General features: G+C 43.2%; 1 protein-coding gene across 2 annotated transcripts in view; it reads left to right on the top strand.

The window, feature by feature from the left end:
• The window catches only part of SRBD1 (S1 RNA binding domain 1), a 259,670-nt gene that overhangs the window by 95,117 nt on the left and 142,867 nt on the right, over positions 1-21,686 (top strand). The window lies entirely within an intron of this gene.

Raw genomic sequence — 21,686 nt, 5'->3', positions numbered from 1 at the left:
CGGGACTTGCATGTGCGTTCGCTTCTGCACGCGAGCGACCGAGACAGGGGCGTTTTTAAATTTTTTTTTTATTATTTTATTTTATTTTTTTACTTCATTTTTTTATTTTTACACTTCTTCTTCTTTTTTTGTCTTTTTTTTTTTTTTTGATCACTTTTATTCCTATTACAAGGAATGTACACATCCCTTGTAATAGGAATCACTGTGACAGGTCCTCTTTATGGAGAGATGTGGGGTCAATAAGACCCCACATCTCTCCTACAGGCTTACAAGCATGAAATCGGTGAAAAAAATTTCACCGATTACATGCCGACAGCCACGATAGCGACTTTGTTTACTTCTGGGTACCGGGCGTGACGTCATAACGTCGCGCCCGGCCCTCCGACGGTCATAGAGATGACTGTGACCGTCTGGTCACCAGTCATCTCTATGGTTCACCAACGAGCGCCGGCCGATTCGCTCTCCGGGCCCCCGATGGCACGGGAGAGCCCGGAGAAGCACCGGATGGCGGCGGGAGGGGGGGGACGTCCCCTCCTGCTGCCTAGAAGAACGATCGAGCGGCGGAACCGCCGCTTTGATCGTTCTTCTGGTGCACAGAATCGCCAGCTGAAAACAGCGATATCTGAATGATGCCTGCAGCTGCAGGCATCATTCAGATATCACCGCTCAAAGTCCAGGACGTCCCAGGACGTCCTACGGATCTGAAGTGGTTAAAGTGCATTTGAAAAACGATGTGCAAATACGATGTGACATAAAATATTGCAACAACCACCATTTTATTCTCTAGGGTCTCCATTAAAAATAATATATATCATGTTTGGGTGTTCCAAGTAATTTTCTAGCAGAAAACAATGAGTTCTTTCCTTTGATAAAAGAACGAAAAGATACTTTGTTTCTACCGTGTTTCCCCCCGAAAATAATCCCGGGTCTTATATTAATTATGCCAACAAAAGACACAGTAGGGCTTATTTTCAGAGTAGGTCTTACCATGTAATCTGCTATCTTCTCTCCCCCTCTCCCTCCCTGCCTGTCAGGAATCCCCAGTGTGAACTGAGTTAAAATGCTTGTAAAATCCTACAATCCACTCTATTACAGTATTACATAATGTACAATGTGTGCGTTTCTGTAATATAATTGTGCCAAATACCTTTTGTTATAGCGCCATTCTGCACTTCTGTGACCCGCCGGAGCTCTCTTCTCCACAATTATATTACAGAAACGCACATATTGTACATTATATACTACTGTAATAGAGTGGATTTTAGGATTTAGTATTTGTAACTAGGGCTTATTTTCGGGGTAGGGCATATATTGCAGCCCTCCTGGAAAAAACGCTAGGTCTTATTTTCAGGGTAGGTCTTATTTTTGGGGAAACAGGGTACTTATTCGCGTGTTGTAATGAAACTTGGCAGACTGCCTGGATTTTGTTTTTCCAGCTGTGAGAACTCTCTGCACTTGTTAAAAAAGATTGTGACATGCTGTTTTGAAGATCGGGAAGGGAAAAAGATTGCGATTTCAATTCTCAGTGATTAATCGTTCAGCTCTAATACTTATAAAATACCACGGTGTGCTTTACAAATGAGAGGAAAGCAATGTGACCAACCTCTCCTCTAATAGCTTTTACTTTAGGCCTGAATTTTAATGAATGATGGAGAAATGCAGGGCACGGTGGGAAGTAAACATTGTGGTGTCCAGCAGATGTTGTTATCACTCTAAATAAGCCCTTGAATCTTTTCTGTGCTCGGAGGCCTGAATTTGGAAGACCGTTTTAAAGCAATTCATTTTTAAGGCTAGGTGTCTCGGAGAGTCACATAAAAACAAAAAGGAACAGTCAGTCATAGATTTTCATAAATATACCACGTCCTTCTAAAACACCCCTCACATGTGCCCTATGGGCCGGGCTGCAGAGCATTATTTTATTAATGATGACTTGACTGATCAGTGTACCAGCCGCTGCCGGTACCATGTGATCACTGTTGGCAATCACAGCAAATCGCCTTTTCATTCATGCCATTAATTGTGTTGATCTTTGTGATTGATCATATGGTACAGTCAGGGCCAATCACAGCCCATCTCTACCATGTGATTTAGCTGTGGCCAGTCACAGCTTACCACAATAGTAAATACTGAATTAATTGATTTTTTTTTTTGTAAAACTGGTTGTTTATATCGGTGAAATGTTACATTTAAATTTAGCAATCGTAATGGTGTAAAAACAAAGAAAAACCTGATCACTTCCCCAGAGTAGTACAGTGCATTTATGGTAACACTGTATTGCTCTTGTCACAGTATATATTAGGGTTGTCCCGATACCACTTTTTTGAGACCGAGTACAAGTACCGATACTTTTTTTTCAAGTACTCGCCGATTCCGAATACCGATGCTTTTTTTTTTTTTAATGTCACGTGGCAGTTTTTTTTTTTTTTTAACAGTGCTTTCTTCTTTTATTTTTTATTTTTTTTGGGGGGGGGGGTTGGATTGTCAGTTTTGTTTTTTTTTTTTTTTTTATTTACATTTTTTTTTATTTTTTTTTATTTATTGCAATTTTTTTTATGAGGTCTGACATCTCCCCTTGGAGACAGAGAAAGGAACGAAGGACACAGATTCCCCAGTCCCTTTCTCTGCAGCCTCAGCTGAAATGAATGGAGAGAAGCTTCTCTTCATTCATAAACTGAAGCATCGTAAACACGGGTTACGATGCTCAGTTATGTGAATGAACAGAGTCAGTGATCACTGACTCTGTTCATTCTGAAAAGGTAGGAGCCGGGTTTAGCGTGTGTGGCACCCGGCGGGATGGCCCCACCCCCTTTTTTAACTCCATTATTGGCACTTTTTCTTTCTTTTGGTGCACCACTAATATTTTTTATTTATTATATTAATATTTATTTCAGTAATTCAATTTTTTCATTTTTTTTTATTTTAATTTATAGCTAGTGAAAACCCCAAATACAGTATTTCAGAAAATTAGAATAGAAGGATTTTATAACCACTTCCATACAGGGCATTTTCACCCCCTTCCTGCCCAGACCAATTTTTAGTTTTCAGCGCTGTCGCAATTTGATTGACAATTGCGTGGTCGTGCGACGTGGCTCCCAAACAAAATTCTCACCCTTTTTCCCCCCACAAATAGAGCTTTCTTTTGGTGGTATTTGATCACCTCTGCGTTTTTTTAGTTGTTGCGCTATAAACAAAAGAAGAGCGACAATTTTGAAAAAAAAAAACACTATCTTTAACTTTTTGATTTAATAAATATAATTTTTTTTAAAAAAACTTTTTTTTCCCTCAGTTTAGACCGATACGTATTCTACATATTTTTGGTAAAAAAAAAACGCAATAAGCGTATTTGATCGGTTTGCGCAAAAGTTTTAGTGTCTACAAAATAGGCAATAGAATTATGGCTTTTTTTTTTTTTTTTTTATTTACTAGTAATGGCGGCGATCTGCGTTTTTTTTTTATTTTTTTTATTGTGACCTTGACATTGCGGCAGACATATCGGACACTTTTGACACATTTTTGGGGCCATTCACATTTACACAGCGATTAGTGCTATAAAATGCACTGATTACTGTGTAAATGTGACTGGTAGGGAAGGGATTAACACTAGGGGGCGCTGAAGGGGTTAAATATGTTCCCTAAAGTGTGTTCTAACTGTAGGGGGAGGAGGACTCACAAGGGGAGGAGATCGATGTGTGTTCCTCTGTACTGGGAACACACATCGGTCTCCTCACCGCTGACTGGACATGAATCTGTGTGTTTACACACACAGATCCATGGTCCTGCCGTGATTGCGGGTAATCGCGGGTGCCCGGCGGACATCGTGGCCGCCGGGCACGCGCACCGGGTCCAGAGGAATGTGGCGCGTCCCCTAGCGGCCGGAAAAGACGACGTCATATGACGTCCAGTCCGAAGGACGAAAGGTCCCCACCGACGTCATTTTACTATGGCTCGGTGGGGAAGGTGTTAATAAAGAAATGTTGGCTTAATGAAAAGTATGTCCCTGTACAATAGTATGCACTCATTACTTGGTCGGGGCTCCTTCTGCATAAATTAGTACATCAATGTTGCGTGGCATGGAGGAGATTGGCCTGTGGCACTGCTGAGGTGTTATGGAAGCCCAGGTTGCCTTGATATTGGCCTTCAGTTCATCCGCATTGTTGGGTCTGGTGTCTCTCATTTTCCTCTTGACAATACCCCACAGATTCTTAATGGGGTTTAGGTAAGGTGAGTTTGCTGGACAGTCAGGCACTGTGATACCATGGTCATAAATGGATCAATCTATAGAGATGGACATATAGATATCTAGATATTTAAATAGAGAGAGAGATTGTATGTGTGTGTGTGTGTGTGTGTTTAATATATATATTAGTGCTGTCAGTTAAACGCGTTATTAACGGCGTTGACACAAACCCATGTTAACGCCGTCAATTTTTTTATCGCGCGATTAACGAGGCGGCGTTCGGGGGTTATACCGGGATGATGCCTGCAGCCGCAGGCATCATCCCGGTACCGTTGTTTAGAGCGGGCGATCGGCTATCCAAACATAACAACCGATGTTTGAATAGAAGCCGCCTTTCGCCGCTCTGACCGGGCCTCCCGTCCCACCGGGAGACCCGATCCTCCATCCGCCGCGTTCTGTGTCCAGGCGGAGACTGGTTTCTCGGCTGCCAATGGCGCCGGATTTGAAAAAAGTACACAGTATTCAGAATCGCCGTTTTCGGCGATCTGAATACTTTGAAGTGCAAAGAAGGGCTCGGAGGTCTTTTAGACCCCGATCCCTCCATAAAGAGTACCTGTCACCACCTATTGCTGTCACAAGGGATGTTTACATTCCTTGTGACAGCAATAAAAGTGATCAAAATGTAAAAAAAAAAAAAACACAATTAAATATTATAAAAAAATAAAAAATTAAATAAGAAAACAAAAAAAAAATGTTTAAAGGGTGAACCTCCTTAATCGCGCGATTAATCGTGAGTTAACTATGACATTAATGCGATTAATCGCGATTAGAAATTTTAATCGCTTGACAGCACTAATATATATTACACACACACATACACACACACACATGATCAGTTCTTTATCAGAATTGTATATTTTATATACTAATAAAGATTTTGTAACATTTTATTTTTTCACTTTTTGTGTGTATATGATAACACACCAATCATTTCCCTACTCCAGACTCCTTGATTGGGGACTTGAAACTCCTTTTTTATATTGAGCGTTTTATGAACATGTAAAGTGCCGTGAGTGAACTCAAATTGCTCTGCATGCTGGTTGGAATTAAAAGTCTCTATTGAAGACTTAGTGAGTTTAAACAGTTCTATTTTCCTTTCCTCAGTGATTTACTCAGTAAAGAGCCAGCATAAACAGCCTCAGGATCTTTCCTTTACCTACATCGCTCTCTGCCATCTCATTATTTATTAATACTGCTCACTGCTAAGTCGGGTCAGAAGATGGTCACATGTTTTACAGGGGCCTCTCCTCATTGGTCAACCTCCCCTATGATTGTTTTCTCACTAATCACACCGAAGATTTTTCACATGTTACAGACAATTGTACCTTTTTAATTAAAACATCCCAGCAAAGCTTCATCCAGTCTGAAAAATTCCTACCATGATCCACTGTTTAATTTTATTTTGCTGGTATTGGTAATAAAATGTCCTAGTGGTCTTACAGAGTCCAGCAATATCTGGGACATATACAGTGAGTGGGAAAACTGCTCTTGCCAGTTTCTTAGGAAAATGATTGTCCACTCATATTTGATATTGGACAGGGGCTTTTGGAAGGGACTGCAAGGGAACACTACTGTTTAGGAGGTGTGTGCTTGGGGGACACTTGGAGTGGTCTTGCTTTGGAATCGGGATTGTCTCCCCAAAACAGACTCTAAGAATCTAGGTCCGGGATCCATATTGAAGGCCTCTATGCCCATAATCAGAAATGACTACTGATTATTACAGAGTAGATGTTAATATCATCAGCTCAAAGCAACCTGATTCTGCGTTCTCCTGATATAATCTGTTTAATGCGGAGTTCCACCCAAAAATGGAACTTCCTCTTTTTGGAACCCTCCTGCCTCCGGTGTCACATTTGGCACCTTTCAGGGGGAGGGGGGAGCAGATCCCTGTGTAATACAGAAGTTTGCTCCCACTTCCGGGCATAGATATCTATAGATGGGTATCTACGCCACTTCCAGTGCCTTTTTCTAAACCCCAGCGCCCCCCCGCTGTCTTTTTGGGGACACACAGGTCCCAGAAGATAGCAGGGACCAGTGGGAACGCGCAAGGCTTCACTTCCTGATTCCCTTACCGAAGATGCCGGCAGCAGCACCCGAGAGCTGAGGGATAGATCGGCTTCGGGTGCCGACATCACGGGTGCGCTGGACAGGTAGGTGTCCTGATTTTAAAAGTCAGCAGGTGCAGTATTTGTAGCTTCTGACTTAAAAAAAAAATAAAAAATAAATGGCTGAGCTCCGCTTTAAGGTGTAAGTGTTACTCCCATTGTTTATTTAGTCACCTATTGCTTCTGTCTGTCTGCTCATCTCTATGTTTATACTTATGATAATGTGTAATGTACTTTGTTGTTGGCTTGTTACTAGCCAGTCTGGTCACCTAGGCTAGTTGTTAATTTGTTCATGTTAATTAAATCACTGTCAGCTATTGGTTGCCAGAGGTGGATTAGCATACTGTTTATGTTGGTTGTTCCTTAGTTATGTTAATTACATTCCTGTACACAATATATGATAATGGGATTAGGCTCACCTGATCTGGTGTACTATATATTCTGTGTGAGTTTTCAATAAAGAGCGTTCCAATTTGCATCTAAGCTATTGTCGGTTAGTCTTGGGTGGTCAGCTATAATACCAGAGTGGAGGAAGCTATATCTTGACGTAAGCACCCAAGCTGGGTGCTGGATGGTTTTGTCACATAAATGATAGTGATATGAGTCTTAATTGGTTGAAATAATAAAAAAAAAGCACCAATTGATGAAGTTATGTGTGGTTGTAAAGGTTGTTAAAATGCATGAAGATAATGTAAGAAAAGTATTATAAATATTAGAATGAAGACTATGGTAGAATAAGGTAACTTATAAATATTAGAATTTAACTTGATATCGACCTCATGCAATCCCAATAACGGCAGTACTCGGACCCTTTTCACACCGAGCCATTTTTAAGGTGTTTTAGCACTCGAGTGCTTTTACACTGGGACGGTGCGCTTGCGGGACGTTAGAAAAAGTCCTGCAAGCAGCATCTTTGGGTGGTTTGGGAGCGCTGTATACAGCGCTCCCAAAACACCCCTGCCCATTGCAATGAATGGGCAGTGCTTCTGAACAGGGGCATTTTTAGACCCTTCTTTGGGGTTAAATGCGCCCTGCTAGTGGCCGAAAACAGAAAAGCGCTGCTAAAACGAGCATTGTTTTTACCCTCTAACGCCCAAGTGGCCCCAGTGTGAAAGGGGTCTTAGAGAAGGAGAGGGGCTGTCCTGTGGCCCCGGTTGGGCTTTGCTCAATGCACAGGGGACTAGTAAAATTTTAAGAATAAGTAAATAAAAATATTCCATAGTTTTTAGATGCTTCAACTTTTGCGCAAACCATTCAATATACGCTTATTGGGATTTTTTTTTACCAAAAATGTGTAGCAGAATACATATTGACTTAAATTGATGAAGAAATTCATTTTTTTTTAATTTATTTCTTTATTGGGTATGTTTTTTTTTTTATAGCGGAAAATTATATATATTTTATTTCTTTCAAACTTGTCGGTCTTTTTTTGTTTCTAGCGCAACAATCTAAAACCGCAGAGGTGATCAAATACCACCAAAAGGAAAGCTCTCTTTGTGGGGGGAAATGGACAAAATGTTTATTTAGGTACAGCGTTGCGTGACCGTGCAATTGTCAGTTAAAGTAACGCTGTGCCGTCTCGCAAAAAATGGCCTGGTCAGGAAAGGAGTAAAACAGAGGTAGGCAACCTTGGCCCTGTGTTACTTTAAAGCCTCGTACACACGATAGGATTTTCCAATGGGAATTGTGTGATGACAGGCTGTTGTCGGAAAATCCGACCGTTTGTACGCTCCATCGGGACAATTGTTGTCGGATTTTCCGTGGACAAATGGGTTAAAAAAAGATAAGTACAAAAAGAGCAAATAATCGCTACTGTAAGGGGTTCATTTTTTTACTGTGGGACAAAGAAAGTAATATTTACAGTAGCGATTTGCTTTTACATAGTTACATAGTTACATAGTTAGTCAGGTTGAAAAAAGACACAAGTCCATCCAGTTCAACCACAAAAAAATAAACAAACAAAATAAAAAAACACAATACAATCCCATACACCCAACTCCATACCCACAGTTGATCCAGAGGAAGGCAAAAAACCCCAGCAGAGCATGATCCAATTTGCTACAGCAGGGGAAAAAAATTCCTTCCTGATCCCCCGAGAGTCAATCGGATTTTCCCTGGATCAACTTTACCTACAAATCTTAGTACTCAGTTATATTCTGTACATTTAGGAAAGAATCCAGACCTTTCTTAAAGCAATCTACTGAGCTGGCCAGAACCACCTCTGGAGGGAGTCTGTTCCACATTTTCACAGCTCTTACTGTGAAAATACCTTTCCGTATTTGGAGGTGAAATCTCTTTTCCTCTAGACGTAAAGAGTGCCCCCTTGTCCTCAGTGTTGACTGTAAAGTGAATAACTCAACACCAAGTACACTGTATGGACCTCTTATATATTTGTACATGTTGATCATATCCCCCCTAATTCTCCTCTTCTCAAGAGTGAATAAATTTAGTTCTGTACTATAAAGAGCTAATTTTTTTTTTTTTAACCCCATTATGTTACTGGCCAATTAATCGATTATTAAAATTGAAATCGATTAGTTGTTTTCGGCCCTAGCCATTTGTATGCAAGACAAATTCCTGGCCAACACCCTTCGGACAACAGTCCAACGCTTTGTCTGCAGAAAATCTGATTGTGTGTACCAGGCTTAACCGTAAATTGTGGTGCTGCGGTGAAAGTACAAATCCCATCATGCCTCTCCCTCTAGGAGTCATGCTTGTGATTGTCGGGGTCTTGTAATGTCTCATGCTACTTGTAGTTTCAAAACAGTTGGCGGTCCGAAGTTGCCCACCCCTGGAGTAAAGCCTTTTGAAAGCTGGAGTGGTCAAAGTGCTGCGGTGAGGGGTAAGCACCGGGACAATAGTACTTGATATGGCCAAATAGCTGGATTCAAGTATACTTCCGCATCTTTGCGGCGGCGTAGCGTATCGTATTTACACTACGCCGCCGTAAGTTAGCTAGGCAAGTACTGTATTCACAAAGTACTTGCCTGCTAAGTTACGGCGGCGTAGCGTGAATAGGCCAGCGTAAGCGCGCCAAATTCAAATGAGGATGTTGGGGGCGTGTTTTATGTAGATTAACTGTGACCCGACGTGATTGACGTTTTTTTTACGAACGGCGCATGCGCCGTCCGTGTACATATCCCAGTGTGCATTGCGGCAAAGTACGTCGCAAGGACGTATTGGTTTCGACGTGAACGTAAATTACGTCCAGCCCTATTCACGGACGACTTACGCAAACAACGTAAAATTTTCAAATTTCGCCGCGGGAACGATGGCCATACTTAACATTACTAGTCCAGCTATTTGATGGAATAACTTTACGCCTGAAAATGCCTTACGTAAACGGCGTATCTTTACTGCGACGGGCGCACGTACGTTCGTGAATGGGCGTATCTAGTGATTTACATATTCTACGCTGAACGCAATGAAAGCACCACCTAGCGGCCAGCCAAAATATTGCACCCTAAGATACGACGGCGCAGGCTGTCGTATCTTAGATAGGTTTAAGTGTATCTCTGTTTGAGAATACACTTAAACTTAGGACGACGCAGATTCCGAGTTAGGTCGGCGTATCTACTGATACACCGGCCTAACTCTTTGTGAATCTAGCTATTAGTGTTTAGATGGAGGGTGCACCTTGGTCGGCCACGGACCACAATTGGTTAATGCTGGTCTTGTCTTCCCTTTCTAAGGCTTTCTGAACAAGACTTTTTTTTTTTCTTTGCTGCTTTTGCCGTCATCCTGTCTTTTCTTCCTGCTGTGTTCTTATAGAAAGTGACTTGTTCTGTGGCTGCTGAAAGTTTTATTAGAATTGCAGAGCTTTAACACCTTCTCACCTGACTCAACCTGACAGAGCCAGCTCTAACATCCTGTCAATACAACAAGCAGGGGGGGGAGCCACAGGTAACTGTCACCTTTAGGCCTGTGAGGTGTCAAAGTGGCTTTTCTCTCCTTTCACCGTCCTTCGGGAAGAGGAGCATTTTCTCCCCAGGACGAATGTTCAGGAAGCCGATCGCCAGGTCTGGCACTGGCTTTGATGTAACAGACTGTGAGGTTTGCTCTTTTCAAACATGTAGTCTGAGCGCAGCCTGTGTGTGGCTCTGACATGAGCGCACGCCGGCCTGACTCCCCTTGCCTTCTAGCATCATGTGTGAGGCTAAGAGTCTTTGACACCTGCCATTTGGACCCTTTTCCTTCTGAAAAATGTCATCGTTTTCAGACAAGATAAAGACAGATATCTGATTGTTCTCTCTTTTTATCAGGATGGTCTCGGGGGCATGGTTCATAGATGAATGGGCAGCGGGATGTGGCGGGGCTCAGTCTAAGCAGCACGCATTGCTAGAGAAACACTAACTGCCCACACATTGACTTCAGTTTTACGAAAAAAGCTGGTAAATTCGCTTAGCGCAACCAATTAACACTTCTACCTCCTTTCCTTGCCATACAAAAAAAGCAATGCAGAATCCGACACCAAACCCCCAAAATGTTTTGTCTGTGCCACCCACTTACTACAGCTTTAGGGCACGTGGACCAGCTGAGCCGTCAAGCTGTGCTGCTTGCTATCGACATGAATGGCCGTGCAGTGCTTTAATTGTATATACAGTGGTGCTGTCATAAACAGGAGGACAGCGCACAAGCATTTGCAAAAATAAAAGCTTAAAAAAAAAAAAAAAAATCCCTTAAAGCGAAAGGTGCAGCCGTAGTATTATTATTATTATTATTATTATTATTATTATTATTATTATTTTTTTTTTTTTTAAAGCCAGCAGCTGCAAATACTGCAGCTGCTGACTTTTAGTAAATGGACACTTACCTGTCCAGCACGCCCGCGCTGGACAGGTACGTTTTTTTTTTTTTTAATTATTAATATTATTATTATTATTATTATTATTATTATTATTATTATTATTATTATTATTATTTAATTATTACTTAAAAAAAAAAAACATTTTAACCACTAGCCGAACAGCCGCCGGCAGGTTGGCTCTGCTGCGAGAAATCATGTAATATAACAAGATTTCGCATTTCAGCCACTAGGGACGGGGCCGCGATCACCACCGGGCACCTGCGATCGCTCGTTACAGGGCGAGAACCGTGAGCTGTGTGTGTAAACGCACAGCTCCCGGTCCTGTCAGGGGGGAGAAATGCCTGACCGTCTGTTCATACAATGTATGAACAGCGATCTGTCATTTCCCCATGTCAGTCCACCCCCCCTTCAGTTAGAACACACCTAGGAAACATAATTAACCCCTTCCTCGCCCCCTAGTGTTAACCCGTTCCCTGCCAGTGACATTTTTACAGTAATCAATGCATCTTTATAGCACTGATCGCTAAAAATCCCAATGGTTTCAAGTGTCCGAAGTGACCACCATAATGTCGCAGTACCGATAAAAATTGGATCGCCGCCATTGCTCCATAAAACTACCCCCTATTTTGTGGACGCTATAACTTTTGCGCGAATCAATAAACGCTAATTGCAATTTTTTTTTTTTTTTTACTACAAATATGTAGAAGAATACGTATCGGCCTAAACTGAGGAAATTTTTTTTTTTTATATATATATTTTTGGGGATATTTATTACAGCAAAAGGTAAAAAATATTCATTTTTTTCAAAATTGTTGCTCTATTTTTGTTTATAGCGCAAAAAATTTAAACCGCAGAGGTGAATAAATACCACCAAAAGAAAGCTCTATTTGTGGAAAAAAAAGGACGTCAATTTTGTTTGGGAGCCACATCGCACGACCGCGCAATTGTCAGTTAAAGTGACGCAGTGCCGAATCGCATAAAGTGGCCCAGTCATTGACCAGCAAAATGGTCCGGGGCTGAAGTGGTTAAAAAATTGTATTTATTTTTTTCAAAATGATATTGCTGAAGATCTAATTTTGTGAACAATATATTTAAAAACAAATCATGAAATCTGAGGATTTCATGTCTGCAGGACGGCTTGAATTTCTTTGAAACTTGTTTGGGGCGGCTTATCCACCATCCGGACTATCCTGCGTTGCAACCTTTCATCACTTTTTTCTCTTCCGTCCACGCCCAGAGAGATTAGCTACAGTGCCATGGGTTGCAAACTTCTTGATAATGTTGCGCACTGTGGGCAAAGGCAAATCTACATCTCTGGAGATGGACTTGTAACCTTGAGATTGTTGATATTTTTCCACAATTTTGGTTCTTAAAGCGGGGGTTCACCCTTAGAGGGCACTTTTCCCCCTTCGCTTCCTGCTCGTTATTACTAGGGGAATCGGCAATTTATTTTAAAATAGGTGCAGTACTTACCCGTTTACGAGACGCATCCTCTCCGTCGCTTCCGGGTATGGGCTTCGGGAATGGGCGGTCCTTCTTGATTGACAGGTTTCCGAGAGGCTTCCGACGGTCGCATCCATCGCGTCACGATTTTCCGAAAGAAGCCGAACGTCGGTGCGCAGGCGCAGTATAGAGCCGCACCGACGTTCGGCTTCTTTCGGCTACGAGTGACGCGATGGATGCGACCGTCGGAAGCCTCTCGGAAGAATGTCAATCAAGAAGGAACGCCCGCTCCCGAAGACCCATACCCGGAAGCGACGGAAGAAGATACAGCTCGAAAACGGGTAAGTACTGCACCTATTTTAATATAAATAGCCGATTCCCCTAGACCGAACGAGCAGGAAGCTAAGGGGAGATTTTTTTTTTTTTTTTAAATGGGTGAACTCCCGCTTTAAGTCCTCGGACAGTTCTCTTCTCCTCTTTCTGTTGTCCATGCTTAGACCCCATTCACACCTAGGCGTTTTTACGCCTGTAGCGCTACGCCGCTGCCGCCAGAGGGCTGAAAACAGATGTCCCTCTATGGAGATGGTTCACATCTCCACGCCGGACGCCTGTCGCCTGCCGCGTGAAAAAAGGTCCCGGACCTTTTTTTCAGGCGTCTTCGAGCGTTCGGCTAGGAGATGGCAATCATCTCCATAGAGGGGGTCATCTTGGGGCACATCTAGGCGGACAATACCGGCGTTTTGTCGCCGCAAATCGCGGTACAAAACGCCGCTATTTTTACCGCGATTTGCGGCGACTTTCGTCCGTCTAGATGTGAATGCAGCCTTAGTGTGGCACACACAGACACACAATGCAAAGACTACATGAACTTCTCTCCTTTTTATCTGCTTTCAGGTGTGATTTTTATATTGCCCCAGGTGAGTTTATATCATCACATGCTTGAAACAATCTTATTTATTCACAATTTTGAAAGGGTGGCAAGAATTTTGACCAGCCCATTTTTGGAGTTGTGTGACATTATGTCCAATTTGCTTTTTTTTCCTCCTTTTTTTTTTTTTGTTTTGTTCCAATACACACCAAAGGGAATAAACATGTGTATAGCAAAACATGTGTTACTGCAATACTTTTCTGTGCGAATTTTTTGAATTTCAGCTTTCAGCACTGTCACGCTTTGAATGACAATTGCGCGGTCGTACAAAGTGGCTCCCAAACAAAATTTAGGTCTTTCTTTTCCCCACAAATAGAGTTTTTTTTTGGTGGTATTTGATCACCTCTGCGGTTTTTATTTTTTGCGCTATAAACAAAAATAGAGCGACAATTCTGGGGAAAAAAAAAAACTAATTTTTTTACTTTTTGCTATAATTAATATCCAATAAAGAAAAGTTTAGTTCGATAGGTATTCTTCATATTTTTGGTAAAAATAAAAATCGCAATAAGCGTATAGTGATTGGTTTGCGCAAACGTTATAGCGTCTACAAAATAGGGGATAGAATTATGACACTTATTTTTTTTTTTTTATTATTATTATTATTTATTTATTTTTTACTAGTAATGGCGGCGATCTGCGTTTTTTTAAAAAAAAATTTTTGGTCAGGACTGCGATATTTCGCGGGTGCCTGGTGGACATCGCAGCCACCAGGCACGCGCATCGGCATCTGACTGACGCTGCGGGCGTGGCGACGCTCGGCGCCCCCCAGTGGCCTTGAGGCCGTATATAGACGGCCTCCCGGCAATTAAGAGCCGCATTGTGGCTCTTAATTGCGGGAAGAGGTTAAAACGGAAAGTAAAAAAAATAGTTTTCTTGTTTCAAAATTGTCGGTCGTTATATGTTCCTAGCACAAAAAATAAGAACTACATAGGTGATCAAATACCACCCAAAAAAAGCTCTATTTGTGGGGAAAATAAGGACATCAATTTTGTTTGAGTACAACGTTGCACGACCGAGCAATTGTTAGTTAAAGTAACCCCCCCCCCCCGGCTTCTGGCTCCCGCGGGAGTGGGCGTTCCTATTCAGAGGATAGAACCTGTGGCTCTCCAGCTGTTGCGAAACTACAAGTCCCATCATGCCTCTGCCTTCGAGAGTCATGCTTGTAACTGTCAGCGGCTTCCAATGCCTCATGGGAATTGTAGTTCTGCAACAGCTGGAGAGCCACAGGTTGAGCACCCATGGGATAGATAATTTGACGTCTGGTGAAAAACTCCCCCTGGCGCATAAGGCGTGTCACGAGTTTTCCGCAAGTAGCCGAACTGCGAGTCGGCTCTATATGGCGCCTGCGCAGTCAGCTCTACACGGCGGACGCAGGCGTCGTATAGAGCCGTTTTGCAGGTCGGCTACTTACGGAAAACTGGTGACGCGCCTTATGCGCCAGGGGAAGTTTTTCACCAGACGTCAAATCATCTAACCGCTGGATAGGAACGCCCACTCCCGCGGGAGCCAAAACCCGGAAGCCGGGGGGGAAAATAACAATAAAACGGTATTTACGGCAAAAAAAAACAAAAAAAAACAGCATACTGTAAATGTCGGAAGTATGCTGGTTGTAATGGTATAGAATTGTTTTAGGGTGAACCTCCGCTTTAAAGTGGAACTAAACCCATTGATTTTAACCCAAAACTGTTAGATTCATGGTATGCCATTAAATCGGTGGTCCCCAAACTGTGACCCAGGGGCCAGATGCGGCCCTTTGTTTGCCTTTATCTGGCCCTTGGGACACTTTTCCGCCAACTAACACCAATAATGGCCACCATTCCTCCCACTGACATTGTAGATGATGCATTATTCCTCCCACTAATACCAATGATGGGGCATTGTTTATTCCCACTGATGCCCGGGAATTTTTTACTTTCACGGGCCACAGTCTGACACCCCCCCCCCCCCCCCCTCCAAAGCCTCAAGCACAGTAAACGGGCCCTTTTGTTTAGAAAGTTTGAAGATTCCTGCCGTGAATGATAAATGGTTACAGTTGCTTGTGCTGTCCGCTGAACTGTTAAACCATCAAATTGCTGGTGTCATAACTGATCACATGTGCAGCATCGTGGCAATGGCAGGTTAAACAGAGGCCAAGATGGCAGCTTCCTTGGCTGGAAAGGGTAGGATGGTTTAGTTCCACTTTAAATGTGGTTGGTTGTTGTGGGTTGTAGCTCCTTGTTTTTCCCTTTTTGATGTATTTTTTGGTTCATTTTTCTCCCAGAGGTTTATGCACACAAGATCGTCCTTCAGGCTTTATTAAATGGGGCTGTAAAGACAAAAATATTTTCCTCTTAAATTAAAGTCTGACAGTAGCTTATAAAGTAAAAAGTAATGTTTTGCATTATAACTAGTTTGATACCGGTTGAAATCGAGCTGTTTTATTCACCTCCGTCACTCCTGAATCATTATTCTCACTGACTTCCTGGTTTGCGGTGCGCATTCATTCTTGCTACATCACGGCCTAATGGGAACTACAGTTCCCATTAGGCTTAGCCTCCATGCCTGTGAGGGATAGTAGAGCATCTTCACGCAGGGCTGTAGTCATAGGGAGGGGGTGAGCACATTCTGCTTTCCACCATGCAAAACGGCTCAGATGCTGGTGGAAAGCAAGAAGAGGAGAGACAGGAAATGGCATTTTCAAACCTGGATTACTGTATTTTGGAGGTCAAAAGGAAAAACGAGGTAAGTGATATTTAAATGCTCTAGCTTACAGCAATCAATTGATCTAATAAAAACAAACCTTTAGTGTTCCTTTAACTGCTCACCTGAAACTATTCATAGGATTTCATAGGATTTCATTGGCCTTTCTTTGGCTCTGCAGAAGAACAAGGAAACGTACGTTCTTTTATACTGACAGCTGAATTTTATTATAGATAAAACTACTGCCAAGTGTATTATAGAAGCTGCTAAACCTGTTTTGTAGCACTTGTTCTCTGCAGTTCAAATAAGATCAGGGAAGGGTGACAATGCGGTTTCCCCAGTAATACAGTACAGAGAGCAAGTGTTGGCATCTTAGATGTCTGACTGGCAAGATCAGGAGAAAGAAAGCCTGAAAAATAAAGTAGCTAGTTTTTGACTGCTAAGGCCTCATTCACACTACGGGCCGTTTGGGTCTGTCTGTCACGGACCTGAACGGCCGCTCCATGCATTCCTATGGAGCGTCAGATGTCAGCGGAGACATGTCTGCTGACATCCGACCCGATCCGCTAAAAACAGACGTATGGGGGCCACGTCCCCAATCCTTCCATGCAGATCGGGTAAGATCTGATGAAAACAGACATGCTGTCCGTTTTTCATCAGATCGCTCCATAGGACACAGCGGTGCCCGACCAGCCCCTCCCGGCTCAGTGAGCAGAGAGAAGGTTGTCATCCGTCAGCTCAGCGGAGATCTGCGGACTGATCTCCCGCTGAGCCGACGGAGTCCGCCAAGTGTGAATGAGGCCTAAGTTGTAATATGTATTTGTCTTTAATTTTTTTATATATACGGTAACTCCTTCCTCCCCTTTTCCCTTTAGCTATTGCTTGGCTTTTCCCGAGAAGCCGCTTCATTTGTATGCAGATTCCATTGTGAATAAATCACTACAATTCCCATCTGTGATCATACACCAATAATAAAGATCTGTGGTTTGCTGGCAAATATCTACATTACTGTAGGTCTGTGCTCCATTGAGATCTAGGAGGCCCTCTGCCACTGTGGCAGATGGGAATTGTAGTCTTTTATTCACAGGTGTATGTGAATGGATCTGCATACAAATGAAGCAGCTTCTCGGGCAAAGCCAAGTGTGAAATAAGAGAAAGTCTGTACTAGGGTTGTCCAGATACCGAATCGGTATCGGGACCGATACCGAGTATTTGCGGGAGTACTCGTACTCGCGCAAATACCCCCGATACCTAAATAGAATACTTCCCCCCCCCCCCTTTCCCCCCCCGCCGCTGCGCCGCCGCATCGAGGGACATGGCTAGAGGGACATTGCTGCATATGTGAGGGACATGGCTAGAGGGACATTGCTGCATATGTGAGGGACATTGCTGCATATGTGAGGGACATGGCTGCATATGTGAGGGACATGGCTAGAGGGACATGGCTGCATATGTGAGGGACATGGCTAGAGGGACATTGCTGCATATGTGAGGGACATGGCTAGAGGGACATTGCTGCATATGTGAGGGACATGACTAGAGGGACAAGGCTGCATATGTGAGGGACATGGCTAGAGGGACATGGCTGCATATGTGAGGGACATGGCTAGAGGGACATGGTTGCATATGTGAGGGACATGGCTAGAGGGACATGGCTGCATATGTGGGGGACATGGCTGCATATGTGGGGGACATGGCTGCATATGGGGGGGACATGGCTGCATTTGGGGACACATTTAAAAAAAGTATCGGTATTCGGTATCGGCGACTACTTGAAAAAAAGTATCGGTACTTGTACTCGGTCCTAAAAAAGTGGTATCGGGACAACCCTAGTCTGTACCTCCCGTACAGACCTACAGTAATGTAGATGTTTGCCAGCAAACCACAGATCTTTATTATTGGTGTATGATCACGTCACAAACAAGAGAGTGCAACGTTGCAGAGTCACGCAGAGCCTCTTGGTCAGGCGATGTGATGTGATCATACTTCATTAAAAAAACGGTCTGCAGGAGCCATTGCATTGCACTCGTAACATACTGATTGCCATTCCCTTTGCAGCTATAACAGCTTCAACTCTTCTGGGAAGGCTGTCCACAAGGTTTAGGAGTGTCTATAGTAATGTTTGACCATTCTTCCAGAAGCGCATTTGTGAGGTCAGGCACTCATGTTGGGCAAAAAGGCCTGGCTCACAGTCTCTGCTCTAATTAATTCCAAAGGTGTTCTATGGGGTTGAGGTCAGGACTCTGTGCAGACCAGTCAAGTTCCTCCACCTCAAACTCCCTCATCCATGTCTTTATAGACCTTGCTTTGTGCACTGGTGAGCAGTCATGTTGTAACAGGAAGGGGACATCTCCAAACTTTTCCCACAATGTTAGGAGCATGAAATTGTCCAAAATGTCTTGGTATGCTGACTCCTTAAGAGTTCCCTTCACCGTCCTCCTCACCGCCATTGATGTCGTCCCTTCCACGAGCGGTCAAGCCTCGCTTTTAGATCGCTCTACTGCAGGGTAGTCTTCCCGGTCATGATTGCAGACTGACAGCGGTGAGGGCCGGTGGTGAGGAGGGACGGTCTATGTGGACAGCTTTACCCCAGATCCCTGTATACTTAGATGTGCCTCTTTTAATCTTCAACCATGCGAGTTGCTAAATGTTGTACCTTCATTAAATGGAACCATATTGCTACACTTAGAGGCTCCTCTCTTCTCTTTTACACTCTGGAGCTCCTGTATATATAATTTCACTCGAGTATAAGAAGAGTTTTTCTGCACATTTTTTTGTGCTGAAAAAAATGCCCCCCTTGGCTTATACTCGAGTTACCTTTTTGCGCCTGATCTTACGGATATTTGGGGACCAGGTACCGGCCGGCCGTAGGTCCCCCTGGACCCCAAACAATGGCACACGTGTAGCCCCATTTCTCTTCTACAAGTGTACAAAGTTTGTTGTCTGGGAGACCTACGGCCGGGGAGCACCGATTTTTCAAAGCCGAGTACCCCTTCCATAGACTCCCATGTTAAATGTCAGTCTAGTCAAGGACACAGTGAGGCATGCAGATGGACACTCTAGGCTTATACTCGAGTCAATACGTTTTCCCAGTTTTTTTTTTTTTTTTTTTTGTGGAAAAATTAAGTGCCTCGGCTTATATTCGGGTCGGCTTATACTCGAGTATTTACGCTATATATATTATACATTTTTTTCTTTTTCTAAAGGTGAAATATGTCTTTACACTATAGAAGAGAAATCTCTATATTACCGACATATTTATAGGCTGGCAGACAAATGTTAATCTGACTTTCAGAGCGATTTTGCAAGGCTTTTGTTGGTTTTATAATATGACTTGGTTCTTTGTTATACTGTAATTTGAGAATATGCGATTCTTTGTTTTGCAAATATTTGCAGTCGGAATCACATCAGTGTTAAGCTGGCAGTACAAGTCTGAAGATTGATCCATGGTGTGGGCGGTGTTGGCCAGCTTTCGGCAATATGGGGTTCCTGGTGTCGCACAGGACTGCAGGGCATACTCCATTCTGCTAAAGTATCGAGCAGTTCTATCAATTAACCACTTGCTTACTGGGCACATATACCCCCCTCCAGGTGAAATTTCAGCTTCCGGCACTGCGTCTCTTTAATTGACAATTGCGCGGTTGTGCGACGTGACTCCCAAACAAAATTGACGTCCTTTTTTCCCCACAAGTAGAGCTTTCTTTCGGTGGTATTTGATCGCCTGTGCGGTTTTTATTTTTTGCGCTATAAACAAAAAAGAGCGACAATTTTGGAAAAAAAATACAATATTTTTTACTTGTTGCTATAATAAATAGCCCAATTAAAAAAAAAAAAAAAAAAAAAATTCTCAGTTTAGGCCTATACGTATTCTACATATTTTTGGGGGAAAAAAAAATCCAATAAGCGACTGGTTTGCGCAAAAGTTATAGCGCCTACAAAATAGGGAACAGAATTATTTTTTTTATTTTTATTTTTTTACTAGTAATGGCGGCGATCTGTGATTTTTATTGGGACGGCGACATTATGGCGGACACATCGGACACATTTTTGGCGCCATTCACATTTTTACTGCGATCAGTGCTATAAATGTGCACTAATTACTGTATAAATGTGACTGGCAGGGAAGGGGTTAACACTAGGGGGTGAGGAAGGGGTTAAATATGTTCCCTATATAGTGTTCTAACTGTAGGTGGGGGGGGGTGACTGGCGGGGGGGGGTGACCGATCTGTGTCCCTATGTACAAGAGACACAGATCGGTCTCCTCTCCAGAGACAGGACGCTGTCTCTGTGTGAGCCGGCAATGAGAGATGATCTCAAATGTTTACATTTGAGATCATATCTCATTGGCCGCACAGATCGCATAGCAAACGGCCACTCTGATTGGCCGTTCGTTGCGATCTGTGATTGGCTGCGTCCAAGGGACACGCCAACACAGAGTTTCCCCGCTGGGCGCTTGGGAGCGAGCAAAGGGGCGGACGTCAATTGACGTCCACTTGGATTTTCAGGTCTGCGCTGTAGCCGTCATTCAGCTATAGCGCAGGCGCCAGGCGGTTAATAACTGACAAAGAAAATGTGGAAGGGAGGAAGCACTATGAGTAGACATAGCCAAGTTCCCCAGCGCTTAGGTAGGCTACAGATTATGCAATTTTATTTACTCCCATCATGGGGGCGAAGGAAAGAAAATTGGTTGATTCCCCCATTGGCACAATCGGTGTTGATGGGGAAATCTGTCCTCCATGGGGCATTATCCTGCTGGAAGGAGCCATCAGAAGATGGGCACCATCATAATGGGATGGACATGGTCAGCAACAATACTCAGGTAGGTCGTGGTGATTAAATGATACTCAAATGGTACTAAGGGGCCCAAAGTGTGCCAAGAAAATATCCCCCACACCATTACACCACCACCAGTCTGAACCGGTGATACAAGGCAGGATAGATCCATGCCAAATTCTGACCCGACCATCTGAATGTCGCAGCTGAAACCGAGACTCATCAGACCAGGCAATGTTTTTCCTATCTTCTATTGTACAATTTTGGTGAGCCTGTGCAAATTGTAGCCTCAGTTTTCATGTACTTAGATGACAGGAGTGGCACCCGGTGTGGGTTTTTTTTTCTGCTGTAGCCCATCTGCTTCAAGGTTCGATGTGTTGTGCATTCAGAGATGGTATTCTGCATACCTTGGTTGTAACAAGAGGTTATTTGAGTTACTGTTGCCTTTGTATCATCTGGAACCAGTCTGCCCATTCTCCTCTGACATCAGCAAGGCATTTTCCTGCACACAACTGCCGCTCACTGGATGTTTTCTATTTTTTGGGCCCTTCTCTGTAAACCAGAGAGATGGTTGTGTGTGAAAATCCCAGTAGATCGTCCGTTTTTTAAAATATTCAGACCAGCCCGTATGGCACCAACAACCAACCATACCATGTTCAAAGTCACTTAAATCCCTTTTTCTTCCTTATTCTAATGCTCGATTTGAAATTCAGC

This window comes from Rana temporaria, chromosome 4 (assembly GCF_905171775.1).
Source record: "Rana temporaria chromosome 4, aRanTem1.1, whole genome shotgun sequence".
Lineage (NCBI taxonomy): Eukaryota > Metazoa > Chordata > Amphibia > Anura > Ranidae > Rana > Rana temporaria.
The sequence above is the reverse complement of the archived record's forward strand: the minus strand, read 5'-3'. Positions and strand labels throughout refer to the sequence as shown.